The following is a 16,401-nucleotide window of genomic DNA, read 5'->3' as shown; positions in this document are numbered from 1 at the left end:
AAAAAAATGTATGCGGACGTAAGAGGGCACGAAAATCCCTTGGAAGGAAATATTTATTTTTCAATAGGTTACCAAAATACTATTTGAATTGTTCTTTTTAAAATTAAGAAAAAATGTATGACTTTTCATTAATCATCCTTCTTCAAGATATCAACCTTTAAGATAATAAAACTGATGGTTAAGAAAAAAGTGACATGCGTTGGCCGGGAGTCGAACCCGGGTCAACTGCTTGGAAGGCAGCTATGCTAACCGTTATACCACCAACGCTTACTGGCAGCTGTTAAAAATTTCTTTTATCAACTTGCATCTCAACTACTGCTGGAAAGTTTGTAAACAGCCCCTTATACCCATTATTTCATAAGATATCTCAATTGTTCGTGGTTTACAATCTCACGCATTATCAACCTACTCTCCTTGAACGCTTTTCATAGTTTCCATTTCCCTGTAATGCAACTGCGATTCCTTTATTCTCCTTCTTCTTGAACGCGAGTTTGTTGTTGTTTTCCCCCCTTCTGTTTTGTAGTTCAAAATTATTAATTGACAGTATTGAACTTTTATTCGATCTACGGTTAAATTCGTATATTTTCATTGGCGATTCTAAAAGTTATTTCGCAGTCGAAAAAAGACGATAATAAAAGCTTAAAAAAATGTATGCGGACGTAAGAGGGCACGAAAATCCCTTGGAAGGAAATATTTATTTTTCAATAGGTTACCAAAATACTATTTGAATTGTTCTTTTTAAAATTAAGAAAAAATGTATGACTTTTCATTAATCATCCTCCTTCAAGATATCAACCTTTAAGATAATAAAACTGATGGTTAAGAAAAAAGTGACATGCGTTGCCCGGGAGTCGAACCCGGGTCAACTGCTTGGAAGGCAGCTATGCTAACCGTTATACCACCAACGCTTGAATGAAGAAGAAAATTTACTTTATAAAAAGCAAAGATCGATATCCCCATAAAGCGCTGTATAACGAAGACGAGAATACTTAAAGTTTTCTTCATACATTCTGATTTTCATACAAATCGGAAATCCTTTTCAACCGAACCGAATTGAAAAAGAATTTTATACCCCATATGAAAGTCGCCTTCCTCAATTTATTTCCTTCTCACTATTCTAAATTATTCTTTTTTCGAATCCATAAGCGCGAAATATTTTTCGCTTGCTAAAAATCTGCCAAAGTGAGACAATATCGAGTCTAACAAAAGCAAAACACTTGCGTTGGCCGGGAGTCGAACAAGGGTCAACTGCTTGGAAGGCAGCTATGCTAACCGTTATACCACCAACGCTTACTGGCAGCTGTTAAAAATTTCTTTTATCAACTTGCATCTCAACTACTGCTGGAAAGTTTGTAAACAGCCTCTTATACCCATTATTTCATAAGATATCTCAATTGTTCGTGGTTTACAATCTCACGCATTATCAACCTACTCTCCTTGAACGCTTTTCGTAGTTTCCATTTCCCTGTAATGCAACTGCGATTCCTTTATTCTCCTTCTTCTTGAACGCGAGTTTGTTGTTGTTTTCCCCCCTTCTGTTTTGTAGTTCAAAATTATTAATTGACAGTATTGAACTTTTATTCGATCTACGGTTAAATTCGTATATTTTCATTGGCGATTCTAAAAGTTATTTCGCAGTCGAAAAAAGACGATAATAAAAGCTTAAAAAAATGTATGCGGACGTAAGAGGGCACGAAAATCCCTTGGAAGGAAATATTTATTTTTCAATAGGTTACCAAAATACTATTTGAATTGTTCTTTTTAAAATTAAGAAAAAATGTATGACTTTTCATTAATCATCCTTCTTCAAGATATCAACCTTTAAGATAATAAAACTGATGGTTAAGAAAAAAGTGACATGCGTTGGCCGGGAGTCGAACCCGGGTCAACTGCTTGGAAGGCAGCTATGCTAACCGTTATACCACCAACGCTTGAATAACGAAGACGAGAATACTTAAAGTTTTCTTCATACATTCTGATTTTCATACAAATCGGAAATCCTTTTCAACCGAACCGAATTGAAAAAGAATTTTATACCCCATATGAAAGTCGCCTTCCTCAATTTATTTCCTTCTCACTATTCTAAATTATTCTTTTTTCGAATCCATAAGCGCGAAATATTTTTCGCTTGCTAAAAATCTGCCAAAGTGAGACAATATCGAGTCTAACAAAAGCAAAACACTTGCGTTGGCCGGGAGTCGAACCCGGGTCAACTGCTTGGAAGGCAGCTATGCTAACCGTTATACCACCAACGCTTACTGGCAGCTGTTAAAAATTTCTTTTATCAACTTGCATCTCAACTACTGCTGGAAAGTTTGTAAACAGCCTCTTATACCCATTATTTCATAAGATATCTCAATTGTTCGTGGTTTACAATCTCACGCATTATCAACCTACTCTCCTTGAACGCTTTTCGTAGTTTCCATTTCCCTGTAATGCAACTGCGATTCCTTTATTCTCCTTCTTCTTGAACGCGAGTTTGTTGTTGTTTTCCCCCCTTCTGTTTTGTAGTTCAAAATTATTAATTGACAGTATTGAACTTTTATTCGATCTACGGTTAAATTCGTATATTTTCATTGGCGATTCTAAAAGTTATTTCGCAGTCGAAAAAAGACGATAATAAAAGCTTAAAAAAATGTATGCGGACGTAAGAGGGCACGAAAATCCCTTGGAAGGAAATATTTATTTTTCAATAGGTTACCAAAATACTATTTGAATTGTTCTTTTTAAAATTAAGAAAAAATGTATGACTTTTCATTAATCATCCTTCTTCAAGATATCAACCTTTAAGATAATAAAACTGATGGTTAAGAAAAAAGTGACATGCGTTGGCCGGGAGTCGAACCCGGGTCAACTGCTTGGAAGGCAGCTATGCTAACCGTTATACCACCAACGCTTGAATGAAGAAGAAAATTTACTTTATAAAAAGCAAAGATCGATATCCCCATAAAGCGCTGTATAACGAAGACGAGAATACTTAAAGTTTTCTTCATACATTCTGATTTTCATACAAATCGGAAATCCTTTTCAACCGAACCGAATTGAAAAAGAATTTTATACCCCATATGAAAGTCGCCTTTCTCAATTTATTTCCTTCTCACTATTCTAAATTATCCTTTTTTCGAATCGATAAGCGCGAAATATTTTTCGCTTGCTAAAAATCTGCCAAAGTGAGACAATATCGAGTCTAACAAAAGCAAAACACTTGCGTTGGCCGGGAGTCGAACCCGGGTCAACTGCTTGGAAGGCAGCTATGCTAACCGTTATACCACCAACGCTTACTGGCAGCTGTTAAAAATTTCTTTTATCAACTTGCATCTCAACTACTGCTGGAAAGTTTGTAAACAGCCTCTTATACCCATTATTTCATAAGATATCTCAGTTGTTCGTGGTTTACAATCTCACGCATTATCAACCTACTCTCCTTGAACGCTTTTCGTAGTTTCCATTTCCCTGTAATGCAACTGCGATTCCTTTATTCTCCTTTTTCTTGAACGCGAGTTTGTTGTTGTTTTCCCCCCTTCTGTTTTGTAGTTCAAAATTATTAATTGACAGTATTGAACTTTTATTCGATCTACGGTTAAATTCGTATATTTTCATTGGCGATTCTAAAAGTTATTTCGCAGTCGAAAAAAGACGATAATAAAAGCTTAAAAAAATGTATGCGGACGTAAGAGGGCACGAAAATCCCTTGGAAGGAAATATTTATTTTTCAATAGGTTACCAAAATACTATTTGAATTGTTCTTTTTAAAATTAAGAAAAAATGTATGACTTTTCATTAATCATCCTTCTTCAAGATATCAACCTTTAAGATAATAAAACTGATGGTTAAGAAAAAAGTGACATGCGTTGGCCGGGAGTCGAACCCGGGTCAACTGCTTGGAAGGCAGCTATGCTAACCGTTATACCACCAACGCTTGAATGAAGAAGAAAATTTACTTTATAAAAAGCAAAGATCGATATCCCCATAAAGCGCTGTATAACGAAGACGAGAATACTTAAAGTTTTCTTCATACATTCTGATTTTCATACAAATCGGAAATCCTTTTCAACCGAACCGAATTGAAAAAGAATTTTATACCCCATATGAAAGTCGCCTTTCTCAATTTATTTCCTTCTCACTATTCTAAATTATCCTTTTTTCGAATCCATAAGCGCGAAATATTTTTCGCTTGCTAAAAATCTGTCAAAGTGAGACAATATCGAGTCTAACAAAAGCAAAACACTTGCGTTGGCCGGGAGTCGAACCCGGGTCAACTGCTTGGAAGGCAGCTATGCTAACCGTTATACCACCAACGCTTACTGGCAGCTGTTAAAAATTTCTTTTATCAACTTGCATCTCAACTACTGCTGGAAAGTTTGTAAACAGCCTCTTATACCCATTATTTCATAAGATATCTCAGTTGTTCGTGGTTTACAATCTCACGCATTATCAACCTACTCTCCTTGAACGCTTTTCGTAGTTTCCATTTCCCTGTAATGCAACTGCGATTCCTTTATTCTCCTTTTTCTTGAACGCGAGTTTGTTGTTGTTTTCCCCCCTTCTGTTTTGTAGTTCAAAATTATTAATTGACAGTATTGAACTTTTATTCGATCTACGGTTAAATTCGTATATTTTCATTGGCGATTCTAAAAGTTATTTCGCAGTCGAAAAAAGACGATAATAAAAGCTTAAAAAAATGTATGCGGACGTAAGAGGGCACGAAAATCCCTTGGAAGGAAATATTTATTTTTCAATAGGTTACCAAAATACTATTTGAATTGTTCTTTTTAAAATTAAGAAAAAATGTATGACTTTTCATTAATCATCCTTCTTCAAGATATCAACCTTTAAGATAATAAAACTGATGGTTAAGAAAAAAGTGACATGCGTTGGCCGGGAGTCGAACCCGGGTCAACTGCTTGGAAGGCAGCTATGCTAACCGTTATACCACCAACGCTTGAATGAAGAAGAAAATTTACTTTATAAAAAGCAAAGATCGATATCCCCATAAAGCGCTGTATAACGAAGACGAGAATACTTAAAGTTTTCTTCATACATTCTGATTTTCATACAAATCGGAAATCCTTTTCAACCGAACCGAATTGAAAAAGAATTTTATACCCCATATGAAAGTCGCCTTTCTCAATTTATTTCCTTCTCACTATTCTAAATTATTCTTTTTTCGAATCCATAAGCGCGAAATATTTTTCGCTTGCTAAAAATCTGCCAAAGTGAGACAATATCGAGTCTAACAAAAGCAAAACACTTGCGTTGGCCGGGAGTCGAACCCGGGTCAACTGCTTGGAAGGCAGCTATGCTAACCGTTATACCACCAACGCTTACTGGCAGCTGTTAAAAATTTCTTTTATCAACTTGCATCTCAACTACTGCTGGAAAGTTTGTAAACAGCCTCTTATATCCATTATTTCATAAGATATCTCAATTGTTCGTGGTTTACAATCTCACGCATTATCAACCTACTCTCCTTGAACGCTTTTCGTAGTTTCCATTTCCCTGTAATGCAACTGCGATTCCTTTATTCTCCTTTTTCTTGAACGCGAGTTTGTTGTTGTTTTTCCCCCTTCTGTTTTGTAGTTCAAAATTATTAATTGACAGTATTGAACTTTTATTCGATCTACGGTTAAATTCGTATATTTTCATTGGCGATTCTAAAAGTTATTTCGCAGTCGAAAAAAGACGATAATAAAAGCTTAAAAAAATGTATGCGGACGTAAGAGGGCACGAAAATCCCTTGGAAGGAAATATTTATTTTTCAATAGGTTACCAAAATACTATTTGAATTGTTCTTTTTAAAATTAAGAAAAAATGTATGACTTTTCATTAATCATCCTTCTTCAAGATATCAACCTTTAAGATAATAAAACTGATGGTTAAGAAAAAAGTGACATGCGTTGGCCGGGAGTCGAACCCGGGTCAACTGCTTGGAAGGCAGCTATGCTAACCGTTATACCACCAACGCTTGAATGAAGAAGAAAATTTACTTTATAAAAAGCAAAGATCGATATCCCCATAAAGCGCTGTATAACGAAGACGAGAATACTTAAAGTTTTCTTCATACATTCTGATTTTCATACAAATCGGAAATCCTTTTCAACCGAACCGAATTGAAAAAGAATTTTATACCCCATATGAAAGTCGCCTTTCTCAATTTATTTCCTTCTCACTATTCTAAATTATCCTTTTTTCGAATCCATAAGCGCGAAATATTTTTCGCTTGCTAAAAATCTGCCAAAGTGAGACAATATCGAGTCTAACAAAAGCAAAACACTTGCGTTGGCCGGGAGTCGAACCCGGGTCAACTGCTTGGAAGGCAGCTATGCTAACCGTTATACCACCAACGCTTACTGGCAGCTGTTAAAAATTTCTTTTATCAACTTGCATCTCAACTACTGCTGGAAAGTTTGTAAACAGCCTCTTATACCCATTATTTCATAAGATATCTCAGTTGTTCGTGGTTTACAATCTCACGCATTATCAACCTACTCTCCTTGAACGCTTTTCGTAGTTTCCATTTCCCTGTAATGCAAATGCGATTCCTTTATTCTCCTTTTTCTTGAACGCGAGTTTGTTGTTGTTTTCCCCCCTTCTGTTTTGTAGTTCAAAATTATTAATTGACAGTATTGAACTTTTATTCGATCTACGGTTAAATTCGTATATTTTCATTGGCGATTCTAAAAGTTATTTCGCAGTCGAAAAAAGACGATAATAAAAGCTTAAAAAAATGTATGCGGACGTAAGAGGGCACGAAAATCCCTTGGAAGGAAATATTTATTTTTCAATAGGTTACCAAAATACTATTTGAATTGTTCTTTTTAAAATTAAGAAAAAATGTATGACTTTTCATTAATCATCCTTCTTCAAGATATCAACCTTTAAGATAATAAAACTGATGGTTAAGAAAAAAGTGACATGCGTTGGCCGGGAGTCGAACCCGGGTCAACTGCTTGGAGGGCAGCTATGCTAACCGTTATACCACCAACGCTTGAATGAAGAAGAAAATTTACTTTATAAAAAGCAAAGATCGATTTCCCCATAAAGCGCTGTATAACGAAGACGAGAATACTTAAAGTTTTCTTCATACATTCTGATTTTCATACAAATCGGAAATCCTTTTCAACCGAACCGAATTGAAAAAGAATTTTATACCCCATATGAAAGTCGCCTTTCTCAATTTATTTCCTTCTCACTATTCTAAATTATTCTTTTTTCGAATCCATAAGCGCAAAATATTTTTCGCTTGCTAAAAATCTGCCAAATTGAGACAATATCGAGTCTAACAAAAGCAAAACACTTGCGTTGGCCGGGAGTCGAACCCGGGTCAACTGCTTGGAAGGCAGCTATGCTAACCGTTATACCACCAACGCTTACTGGCAGCTGTTAAAAATTTCTTTTATCAACTTGCATCTCAACTACTGCTGGAAAGTTTGTAAACAGCCTCTTATACCCATTATTTCATAAGATATCTCAATTGTTCGTGGTTTACAATCTCACGCATTATCAACCTACTCTCCTTGAACGCTTTTCGTAGTTTCCATTTCCCTGTAATGCAACTGCGATTCCTTTATTCTCCTTTTTCTTGAACGCGAGTTTGTTGTTGTTTTCCCCCCTTCTGTTTTGCAGTTCAAAATTATTAATTGACAGTATTGAACTTTTATTCGATCTACGGTTAAATTCGTATATTTTCATTGGCGATTCTAAAAGTTATTTCGCAGTCGAAAAAAGACGATAATAAAAGCTTAAAAAAATGTATGCGGACGTAAGAGGGCACGAAAATCCCTTGGAAGGAAATATTTATTTTTCAATAGGTTACCAAAATACTATTTGAATTGTTCTTTTTAAAATTAAGAAAAAATGTATGACTTTTCATTAATCATCCTTCTTCAAGATATCAACCTTTAAGATAATAAAACTGATGGTTAAGAAAAAAGTGACATGCGTTGGCCGGGAGTCGAACCCGGGTCAACTGCTTGGAAGGCAGCTATGCTAACCGTTATACCACCAACGCTTGAATGAAGAAGAAAATTTACTTTATAAAAAGCAAAGATCGATATCCCCATAAAGCGCTGTATAACGAAGACAAGAATACTTAAAGTTTTCTTCATACATTCTGATTTTCATACAAATCGGAAATCCTTTTCAACCGAACCGAATTGAAAAAGAATTTTATACCCCATATGAAAGTCGCCTTTCTCAATTTATTTCCTTCTCACTATTCTAAATTATCCTTTTTTCGAATCCATAAGCGCGAAATATTTTTCGCTTGCTAAAAATCTGCCAAAGTGAGACAATATCGAGTCTAACAAAAGCAAAACACTTGCGTTGGCCGGGAGTCGAACCCGGGTCAACTGCTTGGAAGGCAGCTATGCTAACCGTTATACCACCAACGCTTACTGGCAGCTGTTAAAAATTTCTTTTATCAACTTGCATCTCAACTACTGCTGGAAAGTTTGTAAACAGCCTCTTATACCCATTATTTCATAAGATATCTCAGTTGTTCGTGGTTTACAATCTCACGCATTATCAACCTACTCTCCTTGAACGCTTTTCGTAGTTTCCATTTCCCTGTAATGCAACTGCGATTCCTTTATTCTCCTTTTTCTTGAACGCGAGTTTGTTGTTGTTTTCCCCCCTTCTGTTTTGTAGTTCAAAATTATTAATTGACAGTATTGAACTTTTATTCGATCTACGGTTAAATTCGTATATTTTCATTGGCGATTCTAAAAGTTATTTCGCAGTCGAAAAAAGACGATAATAAAAGCTTAAAAAAATGTATGCGGACGTAAGAGGGCACGAAAATCCCTTGGAAGGAAATATTTATTTTTCAATAGGTTACCAAAATACTATTTGAATTGTTCTTTTTAAAATTAAGAAAAAATGTATGACTTTTCATTAATCATCCTTCTTCAAGATATCAACCTTTAAGATAATAAAACTGATGGTTAAGAAAAAAGTGACATGCGTTGGCCGGGAGTCGAACCCGGGTCAACTGCTTGGAAGGCAGCTATGCTAACCGTTATACCACCAACGCTTGAAAGAAGAAGAAAATTTACTTTATAAAAAGCAAAGATCGATATCCCCATAAAGCGCTGTATAACGAAGACGAGAATACTTAAAGTTTTCTTCATACATTCTGATTTTCATACAAATCGGAAATCCTTTTCAACCGAACCGAATTGAAAAAGAATTTTATACCCCATATGAAAGTCGCCTTTCTCAATTTATTTCCTTCTCACTATTCTAAATTATCCTTTTTTCGAATCCATAAGTGCGAAATATTTTTCGCTTGCTAAAAATCTGCCAAAGTGAGACAATATCGAGTCTAACAAAAGCAAAACACTTGCGTTGGCCGGGAGTCGAACCCGGGTCAACTGCTTGGAAGGCAGCTATGCTAACCGTTATACCACCAACGCTTACTGGCAGCTGTTAAAAATTTCTTTTTTCAACTTGCATCTCAACTACTGCTGGAAAGTTTGTAAACAGCCTCTTATACCCATTATTTCATAAGATATCTCAGTTGTTCGTGGTTTACAATCTCACGCATTATCAACCTACTCTCCTTGAACGCTTTTCGTAGTTTCCATTTCCCTGTAATGCAACTGCGATTCCTTTATTCTCCTTTTTCTTGAACGCGAGTTTGTTGTTGTTTTCCCCCCTTCTGTTTTGTAGTTCAAAATTATTAATTGACAGTATTGAACTTTTATTCGATCTACGGTTAAATTCGTATATTTTCATTGGCGATTCTAAAAGTTATTTCGCAGTCGAAAAAAGACGATAATAAAAGCTTAAAAAAATGTATGCGGACGTAAGAGGGCACGAAAATCCCTTGGAAGGAAATATTTATTTTTCAATAGGTTACCAAAATACTATTTGAATTGTTCTTTTTAAAATTAAGAAAAAATGTATGACTTTTCATTAATCATCCTTCTTCAAGATATCAACCTTTAAGATAATAAAACTGATGGTTAAGAAAAAAGTGACATGCGTTGGCCGGGAGTCGAACCCGGGTCAACTGCTTGGAAGGCAGCTATGCTAACCGTTATACCACCAACGCTTGAATGAAGAAGAAAATTTACTTTATAAAAAGCAAAGATCGATATCCCCATAAAGCGCTGTATAACGAAGACGAGAATACTTAAAGTTTTCTTCATACATTCTGATTTTCATACAAATCGGAAATCCTTTTCAACCGAACCGAATTGAAAAAGAATTTTATACCCCATATGAAAGTCGCCTTTCTCAATTTATTTCCTTCTCACTATTCTAAATTATTCTTTTTTCGAATCCATAAGCGCGAAATATTTTTCGCTTGCTAAAAATCTGCCAAATTGAGACAATATCGAGTCTAACAAAAGCAAAACACTTGCGTTGGCCGGGAGTCGAACCCGGGTCAACTGCTTGGAAGGCAGCTATGCTAACCGTTATACCACCAACGCTTACTGGCAGCTGTTAAAAATTTCTTTTATCAACTTGCATCTCAACTACTGCTGGAAAGTTTGTAAACAGCCTCTTATACCCATTATTTCATAAGATATCTCAATTGTTCGTGGTTTACAATCTCACGCATTATCAACCTACTCTCCTTGAACGCTTTTCGTAGTTTCCATTTCCCTGTAATGCAACTGCGATTCCTTTATTCTCCTTTTTCTTGAACGCGAGTTTGTTGTTGTTTTCCCCCCTTCTGTTTTGTAGTTCAAAATTATTAATTGACAGTATTGAACTTTTATTCGATCTACGGTTAAATTCGTATATTTTCATTGGCGATTCTAAAAGTTATTTCGCAGTCGAAAAAAGACGATAATAAAAGCTTAAAAAAATGTATGCGGACGTAAGAGGGCACGAAAATCCCTTGGAAGGAAATATTTATTTTTCAATAGGTTACCAAAATACTATTTGAATTGTTCTTTTTAAAATTAAGAAAAAATTTATGACTTTTCATTAATCATCCTTCTTCAAGATATCAACCTTTAAGATAATAAAACTGATGGTTAAGAAAAAAGTGACATGCGTTGGCCGGGAGTCGAACCCGGGTCAACTGCTTGGAAGGCAGCTATGGTAACCGTTATACCACCAACGCTTGAATGAAGAAGAAAATTTACTTTATAAAAAGCAAAGATCGATATCCCCATAAAGCGCTGTATAACGAAGACGAGAATACTTAAAGTTTTCTTCATACATTCTGATTTTCATACAAATCGGAAATCCTTTTCAACCGAACCGAATTGAAAAAGAATTTTATACCCCATATGAAAGTCGCCTTTCTCAATTTATTTCCTTCTCACTATTCTAAATTATCCTTTTTTCGAATCCATAAGCGCGAAATATTTTTCGCTTGCTAAAAATCTGCCAAAGTGAGACAATATCGAGTCTAACAAAAGCAAAACACTTGCGTCGGCCGGGAGTCGAACCCGGGTCAACTGCTTGGAAGGCAGCTATGCTAACCGTTATACCACCAACGCTTACTGGCAGCTGTTAAAAATTTCTTTTATCAACTTGCATCTCAACTACTGCTGGAAAGTTTGTAAACAGCCTCTTATACCCATTATTTCATAAGATATCTCAGTTGTTCGTGGTTTACAATCTCACGCATTATCAACCTACTCTCCTTGAACGCTTTTCGTAGTTTCCATTTCCCTGTAATGCAACTGCGATTCCTTTATTCTCCTTTTTCTTGAACGCGAGTTTGTTGTTGTTTTCCCCCCTTCTGTTTTGTAGTTCAAAATTATTAATTGACAGTATTGAAATTTTATTCGATCTACGGTTAAATTCGTATATTTTCATTGGCGATTCTAAAAGTTATTTCGCAGTCGAAAAAAGACGATAATAAAAGCTTAAAAAAATGTATGCGGACGTAAGAGGGCACGAAAATCCCTTGGAAGGAAATATTTATTTTTCAATAGGTTACCAAAATACTATTTGAATTGTTCTTTTTAAAATTAAGAAAAAATGTATGACTTTTCATTAATCATCCTTCTTCAAGATATCAACCTTTAAGATAATAAAACTGATGGTTAAGAAAAAAGTGACATGCGTTGGCCGGGAGTCGAACTCGGGTCAACTGCTTGGAAGGCAGCTATGCTAACCGTTATACCACCAACGCTTGAATGAAGAAGAAAATTTACTTTATAAAAAGCAAAGATCGATATCCCCATAAAGCGCTGTATAACGAAGACGAGAATACTTAAAGTTTTCTTCATACATTCTGATTTTCATACAAATCGGAAATCCTTTTCAACCGAACCGAATTGAAAAAGAATTTTATACCCCATATGAAAGTCGCTTTTCTCAATTTATTTCCTTCTCACTATTCTAAATTATTCTTTTTTCGAATCCATAAGCGCGAAATATTTTTCGCTTGCTAAAAATCTGCCAAAGTGAGACAATATCGAGTCTAACAAAAGCCAAACACTTGCGTTGGCCGGGAGTCGAACCCGGGTCAACTGCTTGGAAGGCAGCTATGCTAACCGTTATACCACCAACGCTTACTGGCAGCTGTTAAAAATTTCTTTTATCAACTTGCATCTCAACTACTGCTGGAAAGTTTGTAAACAGCCTCTTATACCCATTATTTCATAAGATATCTCAATTGTTCGTGGTTTACAATCTCACGCATTATCAACCTACTCTCCTTGAACGCTTTTCGTAGTTTCCATTTCCCTGTAATGCAACTGCGATTCCTTTATTCTCCTTTTTCTTGAACGCGAGTTTGTTGTTGTTTTCCCCCCTTCTGTTTTGTAGTTCAAAATTATTAATTGACAGTATTGAACTTTTATTCGATCTACGGTTAAATTCGTATATTTTCATTGGCGATTCTAAAAGTTATTTCGCAGTCGAAAAAAGACGATAATAAAAGCTTAAAAAAATGTATGCGGACGTAAGAGGGCACGAAAATCCCTTGGAAGGAAATATTTATTTTTCAATAGGTTACCAAAATACTATTTGAATTGCTCTTTTTAAAATTAAGAAAAAATGTATGACTTTTCATTAATCATCCTTCTTCAAGATATCAACCTTTAAGATAATAAAACTGATGGTTAAGAAAAAAGTGACATGCGTTGGCCGGGAGTCGAACCCGGGTCAACTGCTTGGAAGGCAGCTATGCTAACCGTTATACCACCAACGCTTGAATGAAGAAGAAAATTTACTTTATAAAAAGCAAAGATCGATATCCCCATAAAGCGCTGTATAACGAAGACGAGAATACTTAAAGTTTTCTTCATACATTCTGATTTTCATACAAATCGGAAATCCTTTTCAACCGAACCGAATTGAAAAAGAATTTTATACCCCATTTGAAAGTCGCCTTTCTCAATTTATTTCCTTCTCACTATTCTAAATTATTCTTTTTTCGAATCCATAAGCGCGAAATATTTTTCGGTTGCTAAAAATCTGCCAAAGTGAGACAATATCGAGTCTAACAAAAGCAAAACACTTGCGATGGCCGGGAGTCGAACCCGGGTCAACTGCTTGGAAGGCAGCTATGCTAACCGTTATACCACCAACGCTTACTGGCAGCTGTTAAAAATTTCTTTTATCAACTTGCATCTCAACTACTGCTGGAAAGTTTGTAAACAGCCTCTTATACCCATTATTTCATAAGATATCTCAATTGTTCGTGGTTTACAATCTCACGCATTATCAACCTACTCTCCTTGAACGCTTTTCGTAGTTTCCATTTCCCTGTAATGCAACTGCGATTCCTTTATTCTCCTTTTTCTTGAACGCGAGTTTGTTGTTGTTTTCCCCCCTTCTGTTTTGTAGTTCAAAATTATTAATTGACAGTATTGAACTTTTATTCGATCTACGGTTAAATTCGTATATTTTCATTGGCGATTCTAAAAGTTATTTCGCAGTCGAAAAAAGACGATAATAAAAGCTTAAAAAAATGTATGCGGACGTAAGAGGGCACGAAAATCCCTTGGAAGGAAATATTTATTTTTTAATAGGTTACCAAAATACTATTTGAATTGTTCTTTTTAAAATTAAGAAAAAATGTATGACTTTTCATTAATCATCCTTCTTCAAGATATCAACCTTTAAGATAATAAAACTGATGGTTAAGAAAAAAGTGACATGCGTTGGCCGGGAGTCGAACCCGGGTCAACTGCTTGGAAGGCAGCTATGCTAACCGTTATACCACCAACGCTTGAATGAAGAAGAAAATTTACTTTATAAAAAGCAAAGATCGATATCCCCATAAAGCGCTGTATAACGAAGACGAGAATACTTAAAGTTTTCTTCATACATTCTGATTTTCATACAAATCGGAAATCCTTTTCAACCGAACCGAATTGAAAAAGAATTTTATACCCCATATGAAAGTCGCCTTTCTCAATTTATTTCCTTCTCACTATTCTAAATTATTCTTTTTTCGAATCCATAAGCGCGAAATATTTTTCGCTTGCTAAAAATCTGCCAAAGTGAGACAATATCGAGTCTAACAAAAGCAAAACACTTGCGTTGGCCGGGAGTCGAACCCGGGTCAACTGCTTGGAAGGCAGCTATGCTAACCGTTATACCACCAACGCTTACTGGCAGCTGTTAAAAATTTCTTTTATCAACTTGCATCTCAACTACTGCTGGAAAGTTTGTAAACAGCCTCTTATACCCATTATTTCATAAGATATTTCAATTGTTCGTGGTTTACAATCTCACGCATTATCAACCTACTCTCCTTGAACGCTTTTCGTAGTTTCCATTTCCCTGTAATGCAACTGCGATTCCTTTATTCTCCTTTTTCTTGAACGCGAGTTTGTTGTTGTTTTCCCCCCTTCTGTTTTGTAGTTCAAAATTATTAATTGACAGTATTGAACTTTTATTCGATCTACGGTTAAATTCGTATATTTTCATTGGCGATTCTAAAAGTTATTTCGCAGTCGAAAAAAGACGATAATAAAAGCTTAAAAAAATGTATGCGGACGTAAGAGGGCACGAAAATCCCTTGGAAGGAAATATTTATTTTTCAATAGGTTACCAAAATACTATTTGAATTGTTCTTTTTAAAATTAAGAAAAAATGTATGACTTTTCATTAATCATCCTTCTTCAAGATATCAACCTTTAAGATAATAAAACTGATGGTTAAGAAAAAAGTGACATGCGTTGGCCGGGAGTCGAACCCGGGTCAACTGCTTGGAAGGCAGCTATGCTAACCGTTATACCACCAACGCTTGAATGAAGAAGAAAATTTACTTTATAAAAAGCAAAGATCGATATCCCCATAAAGCGCTGTATAACGAAGACGAGAATACTTAAAGTTTTCTTCATACATTCTGATTTTCATACAAATCGGAAATCCTTTTCAACCGAACCGAATTGAAAAAGAATTTTATACCCCATATGAAAGTCGCCTTTCTCAATTTATTTCCTTCTCACTATTCTAAATTATTCTTTTTTCGAATCCATAAGCGCGAAATATTTTTCGCTTGCTAAAAATCTGCCAAAGTGAGACAATATCGAGTCTAACAAAAGCCAAACACTTGCGTTGGCCGGGAGTCGAACCCGGGTAAACTGCTTGGAAGGCAGCTATGCTAACCGTTATACCACCAACGCTTACTGGCAGCTGTTAAAAATTTCTTTTATCAACTTGCATCTCAACTACTGCTGGAAAGTTTGTAAACAGCCTCTTATACCCATTATTTCATAAGATATCTCAATTGTTCGTGGTTTACAATCTCACGCATTATCAACCTACTCTCCTTGAACGCTTTTCGTAGTTTCCATTTCCCTGTAATGCAACTGCGATTCCTTTATTCTCCTTTTTCTTGAACGCGAGTTTGTTGTTGTTTTCCCCCCTTCTGTTTTGTAGTTCAAAATTATTAATTGACAGTATTGAACTTTTATTCGATCTACGGTTAAATTCGTATATTTTCATTGGCGATTCTAAAAGTTATTTCGCAGTCGAAAAAAGACGATAATAAAAGCTTAAAAAAATGTATGCGGACGTAAGAGGGCACGAAAATCCCTTGGAAGGAAATATTTATTTTTCAATAGGTTACCAAAATACTATTTGAATTGTTCTTTTTAAAATTAAGAAAAAATGTATGACTTTTCATTAATCATCCTTCTTCAAGATATCAACCTTTAAGATAATAAAACTGATGGTTAAGAAAAAAGTGACATGCGTTGGCCGGGAGTCGAACCCGGGTCAACTGCTTGGAAGGCAGCTATGCTAACCGTTATACCACCAACGCTTGAATGAAGAAGAAAATTTACTTTATAAAAAGCAAAGATCGATATCCCCATAAAGCGCTGTATAACGAAGACGAGAATACTTAAAGTTTTCTTCATACATTCTGATTTTCATACAAATCGGAAATCCTTTTCAACCGAACCGAATTGAAAAAGAATTTTATACCCCATATGAAAGTCGCCTTTCTCAATTTATTTCCTTCTCACT

At 35.5% G+C, this 16,401-nt stretch overlaps 31 non-coding genes across 31 annotated transcripts; all 31 read right to left on the bottom strand.

Annotated features, from left to right (window-relative positions):
* Positions 1 to 195: 195 nt before the first annotated feature.
* TRNAG-UCC (transfer RNA glycine (anticodon UCC)) lies at positions 196 to 267 on the bottom strand. The gene has a single exon. It is a non-coding gene; the product is annotated as a tRNA-Gly (tRNA).
* Positions 268 to 836: 569 nt separating this feature from the next.
* Positions 837 to 908, bottom strand: TRNAG-UCC (transfer RNA glycine (anticodon UCC)). Its single transcript has one exon. It is a non-coding gene; the product is annotated as a tRNA-Gly (tRNA).
* A 951-nt stretch (positions 909 to 1,859) lies between these two features.
* On the bottom strand, positions 1,860 to 1,931 carry TRNAG-UCC (transfer RNA glycine (anticodon UCC)). Its single transcript has one exon. It is a non-coding gene; the product is annotated as a tRNA-Gly (tRNA).
* Positions 1,932 to 2,183: 252 nt separating this feature from the next.
* On the bottom strand, positions 2,184 to 2,255 carry TRNAG-UCC (transfer RNA glycine (anticodon UCC)). The gene has a single exon. It is a non-coding gene; the product is annotated as a tRNA-Gly (tRNA).
* A 569-nt stretch (positions 2,256 to 2,824) lies between these two features.
* On the bottom strand, positions 2,825 to 2,896 carry TRNAG-UCC (transfer RNA glycine (anticodon UCC)). The gene has a single exon. It is a non-coding gene; the product is annotated as a tRNA-Gly (tRNA).
* Positions 2,897 to 3,206: 310 nt separating this feature from the next.
* On the bottom strand, positions 3,207 to 3,278 carry TRNAG-UCC (transfer RNA glycine (anticodon UCC)). Its single transcript has one exon. It is a non-coding gene; the product is annotated as a tRNA-Gly (tRNA).
* A 569-nt stretch (positions 3,279 to 3,847) lies between these two features.
* Positions 3,848 to 3,919, bottom strand: TRNAG-UCC (transfer RNA glycine (anticodon UCC)). The gene has a single exon. It is a non-coding gene; the product is annotated as a tRNA-Gly (tRNA).
* Positions 3,920 to 4,229: 310 nt separating this feature from the next.
* TRNAG-UCC (transfer RNA glycine (anticodon UCC)) lies at positions 4,230 to 4,301 on the bottom strand. The gene has a single exon. It is a non-coding gene; the product is annotated as a tRNA-Gly (tRNA).
* A 569-nt stretch (positions 4,302 to 4,870) lies between these two features.
* TRNAG-UCC (transfer RNA glycine (anticodon UCC)) lies at positions 4,871 to 4,942 on the bottom strand. Its single transcript has one exon. It is a non-coding gene; the product is annotated as a tRNA-Gly (tRNA).
* A 310-nt stretch (positions 4,943 to 5,252) lies between these two features.
* On the bottom strand, positions 5,253 to 5,324 carry TRNAG-UCC (transfer RNA glycine (anticodon UCC)). Its single transcript has one exon. It is a non-coding gene; the product is annotated as a tRNA-Gly (tRNA).
* Positions 5,325 to 5,893: 569 nt separating this feature from the next.
* Positions 5,894 to 5,965, bottom strand: TRNAG-UCC (transfer RNA glycine (anticodon UCC)). The gene has a single exon. It is a non-coding gene; the product is annotated as a tRNA-Gly (tRNA).
* A 310-nt stretch (positions 5,966 to 6,275) lies between these two features.
* TRNAG-UCC (transfer RNA glycine (anticodon UCC)) lies at positions 6,276 to 6,347 on the bottom strand. Its single transcript has one exon. It is a non-coding gene; the product is annotated as a tRNA-Gly (tRNA).
* Positions 6,348 to 6,916: 569 nt separating this feature from the next.
* On the bottom strand, positions 6,917 to 6,988 carry TRNAG-UCC (transfer RNA glycine (anticodon UCC)). The gene has a single exon. It is a non-coding gene; the product is annotated as a tRNA-Gly (tRNA).
* A 310-nt stretch (positions 6,989 to 7,298) lies between these two features.
* Positions 7,299 to 7,370, bottom strand: TRNAG-UCC (transfer RNA glycine (anticodon UCC)). Its single transcript has one exon. It is a non-coding gene; the product is annotated as a tRNA-Gly (tRNA).
* Positions 7,371 to 7,939: 569 nt separating this feature from the next.
* TRNAG-UCC (transfer RNA glycine (anticodon UCC)) lies at positions 7,940 to 8,011 on the bottom strand. The gene has a single exon. It is a non-coding gene; the product is annotated as a tRNA-Gly (tRNA).
* Positions 8,012 to 8,321: 310 nt separating this feature from the next.
* TRNAG-UCC (transfer RNA glycine (anticodon UCC)) lies at positions 8,322 to 8,393 on the bottom strand. Its single transcript has one exon. It is a non-coding gene; the product is annotated as a tRNA-Gly (tRNA).
* Positions 8,394 to 8,962: 569 nt separating this feature from the next.
* TRNAG-UCC (transfer RNA glycine (anticodon UCC)) lies at positions 8,963 to 9,034 on the bottom strand. The gene has a single exon. It is a non-coding gene; the product is annotated as a tRNA-Gly (tRNA).
* A 310-nt stretch (positions 9,035 to 9,344) lies between these two features.
* On the bottom strand, positions 9,345 to 9,416 carry TRNAG-UCC (transfer RNA glycine (anticodon UCC)). Its single transcript has one exon. It is a non-coding gene; the product is annotated as a tRNA-Gly (tRNA).
* A 569-nt stretch (positions 9,417 to 9,985) lies between these two features.
* Positions 9,986 to 10,057, bottom strand: TRNAG-UCC (transfer RNA glycine (anticodon UCC)). The gene has a single exon. It is a non-coding gene; the product is annotated as a tRNA-Gly (tRNA).
* A 310-nt stretch (positions 10,058 to 10,367) lies between these two features.
* Positions 10,368 to 10,439, bottom strand: TRNAG-UCC (transfer RNA glycine (anticodon UCC)). The gene has a single exon. It is a non-coding gene; the product is annotated as a tRNA-Gly (tRNA).
* Positions 10,440 to 11,008: 569 nt separating this feature from the next.
* On the bottom strand, positions 11,009 to 11,080 carry TRNAG-UCC (transfer RNA glycine (anticodon UCC)). Its single transcript has one exon. It is a non-coding gene; the product is annotated as a tRNA-Gly (tRNA).
* A 310-nt stretch (positions 11,081 to 11,390) lies between these two features.
* On the bottom strand, positions 11,391 to 11,462 carry TRNAG-UCC (transfer RNA glycine (anticodon UCC)). The gene has a single exon. It is a non-coding gene; the product is annotated as a tRNA-Gly (tRNA).
* A 569-nt stretch (positions 11,463 to 12,031) lies between these two features.
* Positions 12,032 to 12,103, bottom strand: TRNAG-UCC (transfer RNA glycine (anticodon UCC)). The gene has a single exon. It is a non-coding gene; the product is annotated as a tRNA-Gly (tRNA).
* A 310-nt stretch (positions 12,104 to 12,413) lies between these two features.
* On the bottom strand, positions 12,414 to 12,485 carry TRNAG-UCC (transfer RNA glycine (anticodon UCC)). Its single transcript has one exon. It is a non-coding gene; the product is annotated as a tRNA-Gly (tRNA).
* Positions 12,486 to 13,054: 569 nt separating this feature from the next.
* Positions 13,055 to 13,126, bottom strand: TRNAG-UCC (transfer RNA glycine (anticodon UCC)). Its single transcript has one exon. It is a non-coding gene; the product is annotated as a tRNA-Gly (tRNA).
* Positions 13,127 to 13,436: 310 nt separating this feature from the next.
* TRNAG-UCC (transfer RNA glycine (anticodon UCC)) lies at positions 13,437 to 13,508 on the bottom strand. Its single transcript has one exon. It is a non-coding gene; the product is annotated as a tRNA-Gly (tRNA).
* Positions 13,509 to 14,077: 569 nt separating this feature from the next.
* Positions 14,078 to 14,149, bottom strand: TRNAG-UCC (transfer RNA glycine (anticodon UCC)). Its single transcript has one exon. It is a non-coding gene; the product is annotated as a tRNA-Gly (tRNA).
* A 310-nt stretch (positions 14,150 to 14,459) lies between these two features.
* TRNAG-UCC (transfer RNA glycine (anticodon UCC)) lies at positions 14,460 to 14,531 on the bottom strand. Its single transcript has one exon. It is a non-coding gene; the product is annotated as a tRNA-Gly (tRNA).
* Positions 14,532 to 15,100: 569 nt separating this feature from the next.
* TRNAG-UCC (transfer RNA glycine (anticodon UCC)) lies at positions 15,101 to 15,172 on the bottom strand. The gene has a single exon. It is a non-coding gene; the product is annotated as a tRNA-Gly (tRNA).
* Positions 15,173 to 15,482: 310 nt separating this feature from the next.
* Positions 15,483 to 15,554, bottom strand: TRNAG-UCC (transfer RNA glycine (anticodon UCC)). The gene has a single exon. It is a non-coding gene; the product is annotated as a tRNA-Gly (tRNA).
* A 569-nt stretch (positions 15,555 to 16,123) lies between these two features.
* Positions 16,124 to 16,195, bottom strand: TRNAG-UCC (transfer RNA glycine (anticodon UCC)). Its single transcript has one exon. It is a non-coding gene; the product is annotated as a tRNA-Gly (tRNA).
* Between the last annotated feature and the right edge of the window lie 206 nt (positions 16,196 to 16,401).

Source organism: Parasteatoda tepidariorum, chromosome 9 (assembly GCF_982258835.1).
Source record: "Parasteatoda tepidariorum strain Cologne lab strain chromosome 9, Ptep-v5.0, whole genome shotgun sequence".
In the NCBI taxonomy this organism is placed as follows: Eukaryota; Metazoa; Arthropoda; class Arachnida; order Araneae; family Theridiidae; genus Parasteatoda; species Parasteatoda tepidariorum.
Note: the sequence above shows the minus strand (reverse complement) of the source record. Positions and strands in the feature narration are given on the sequence as shown.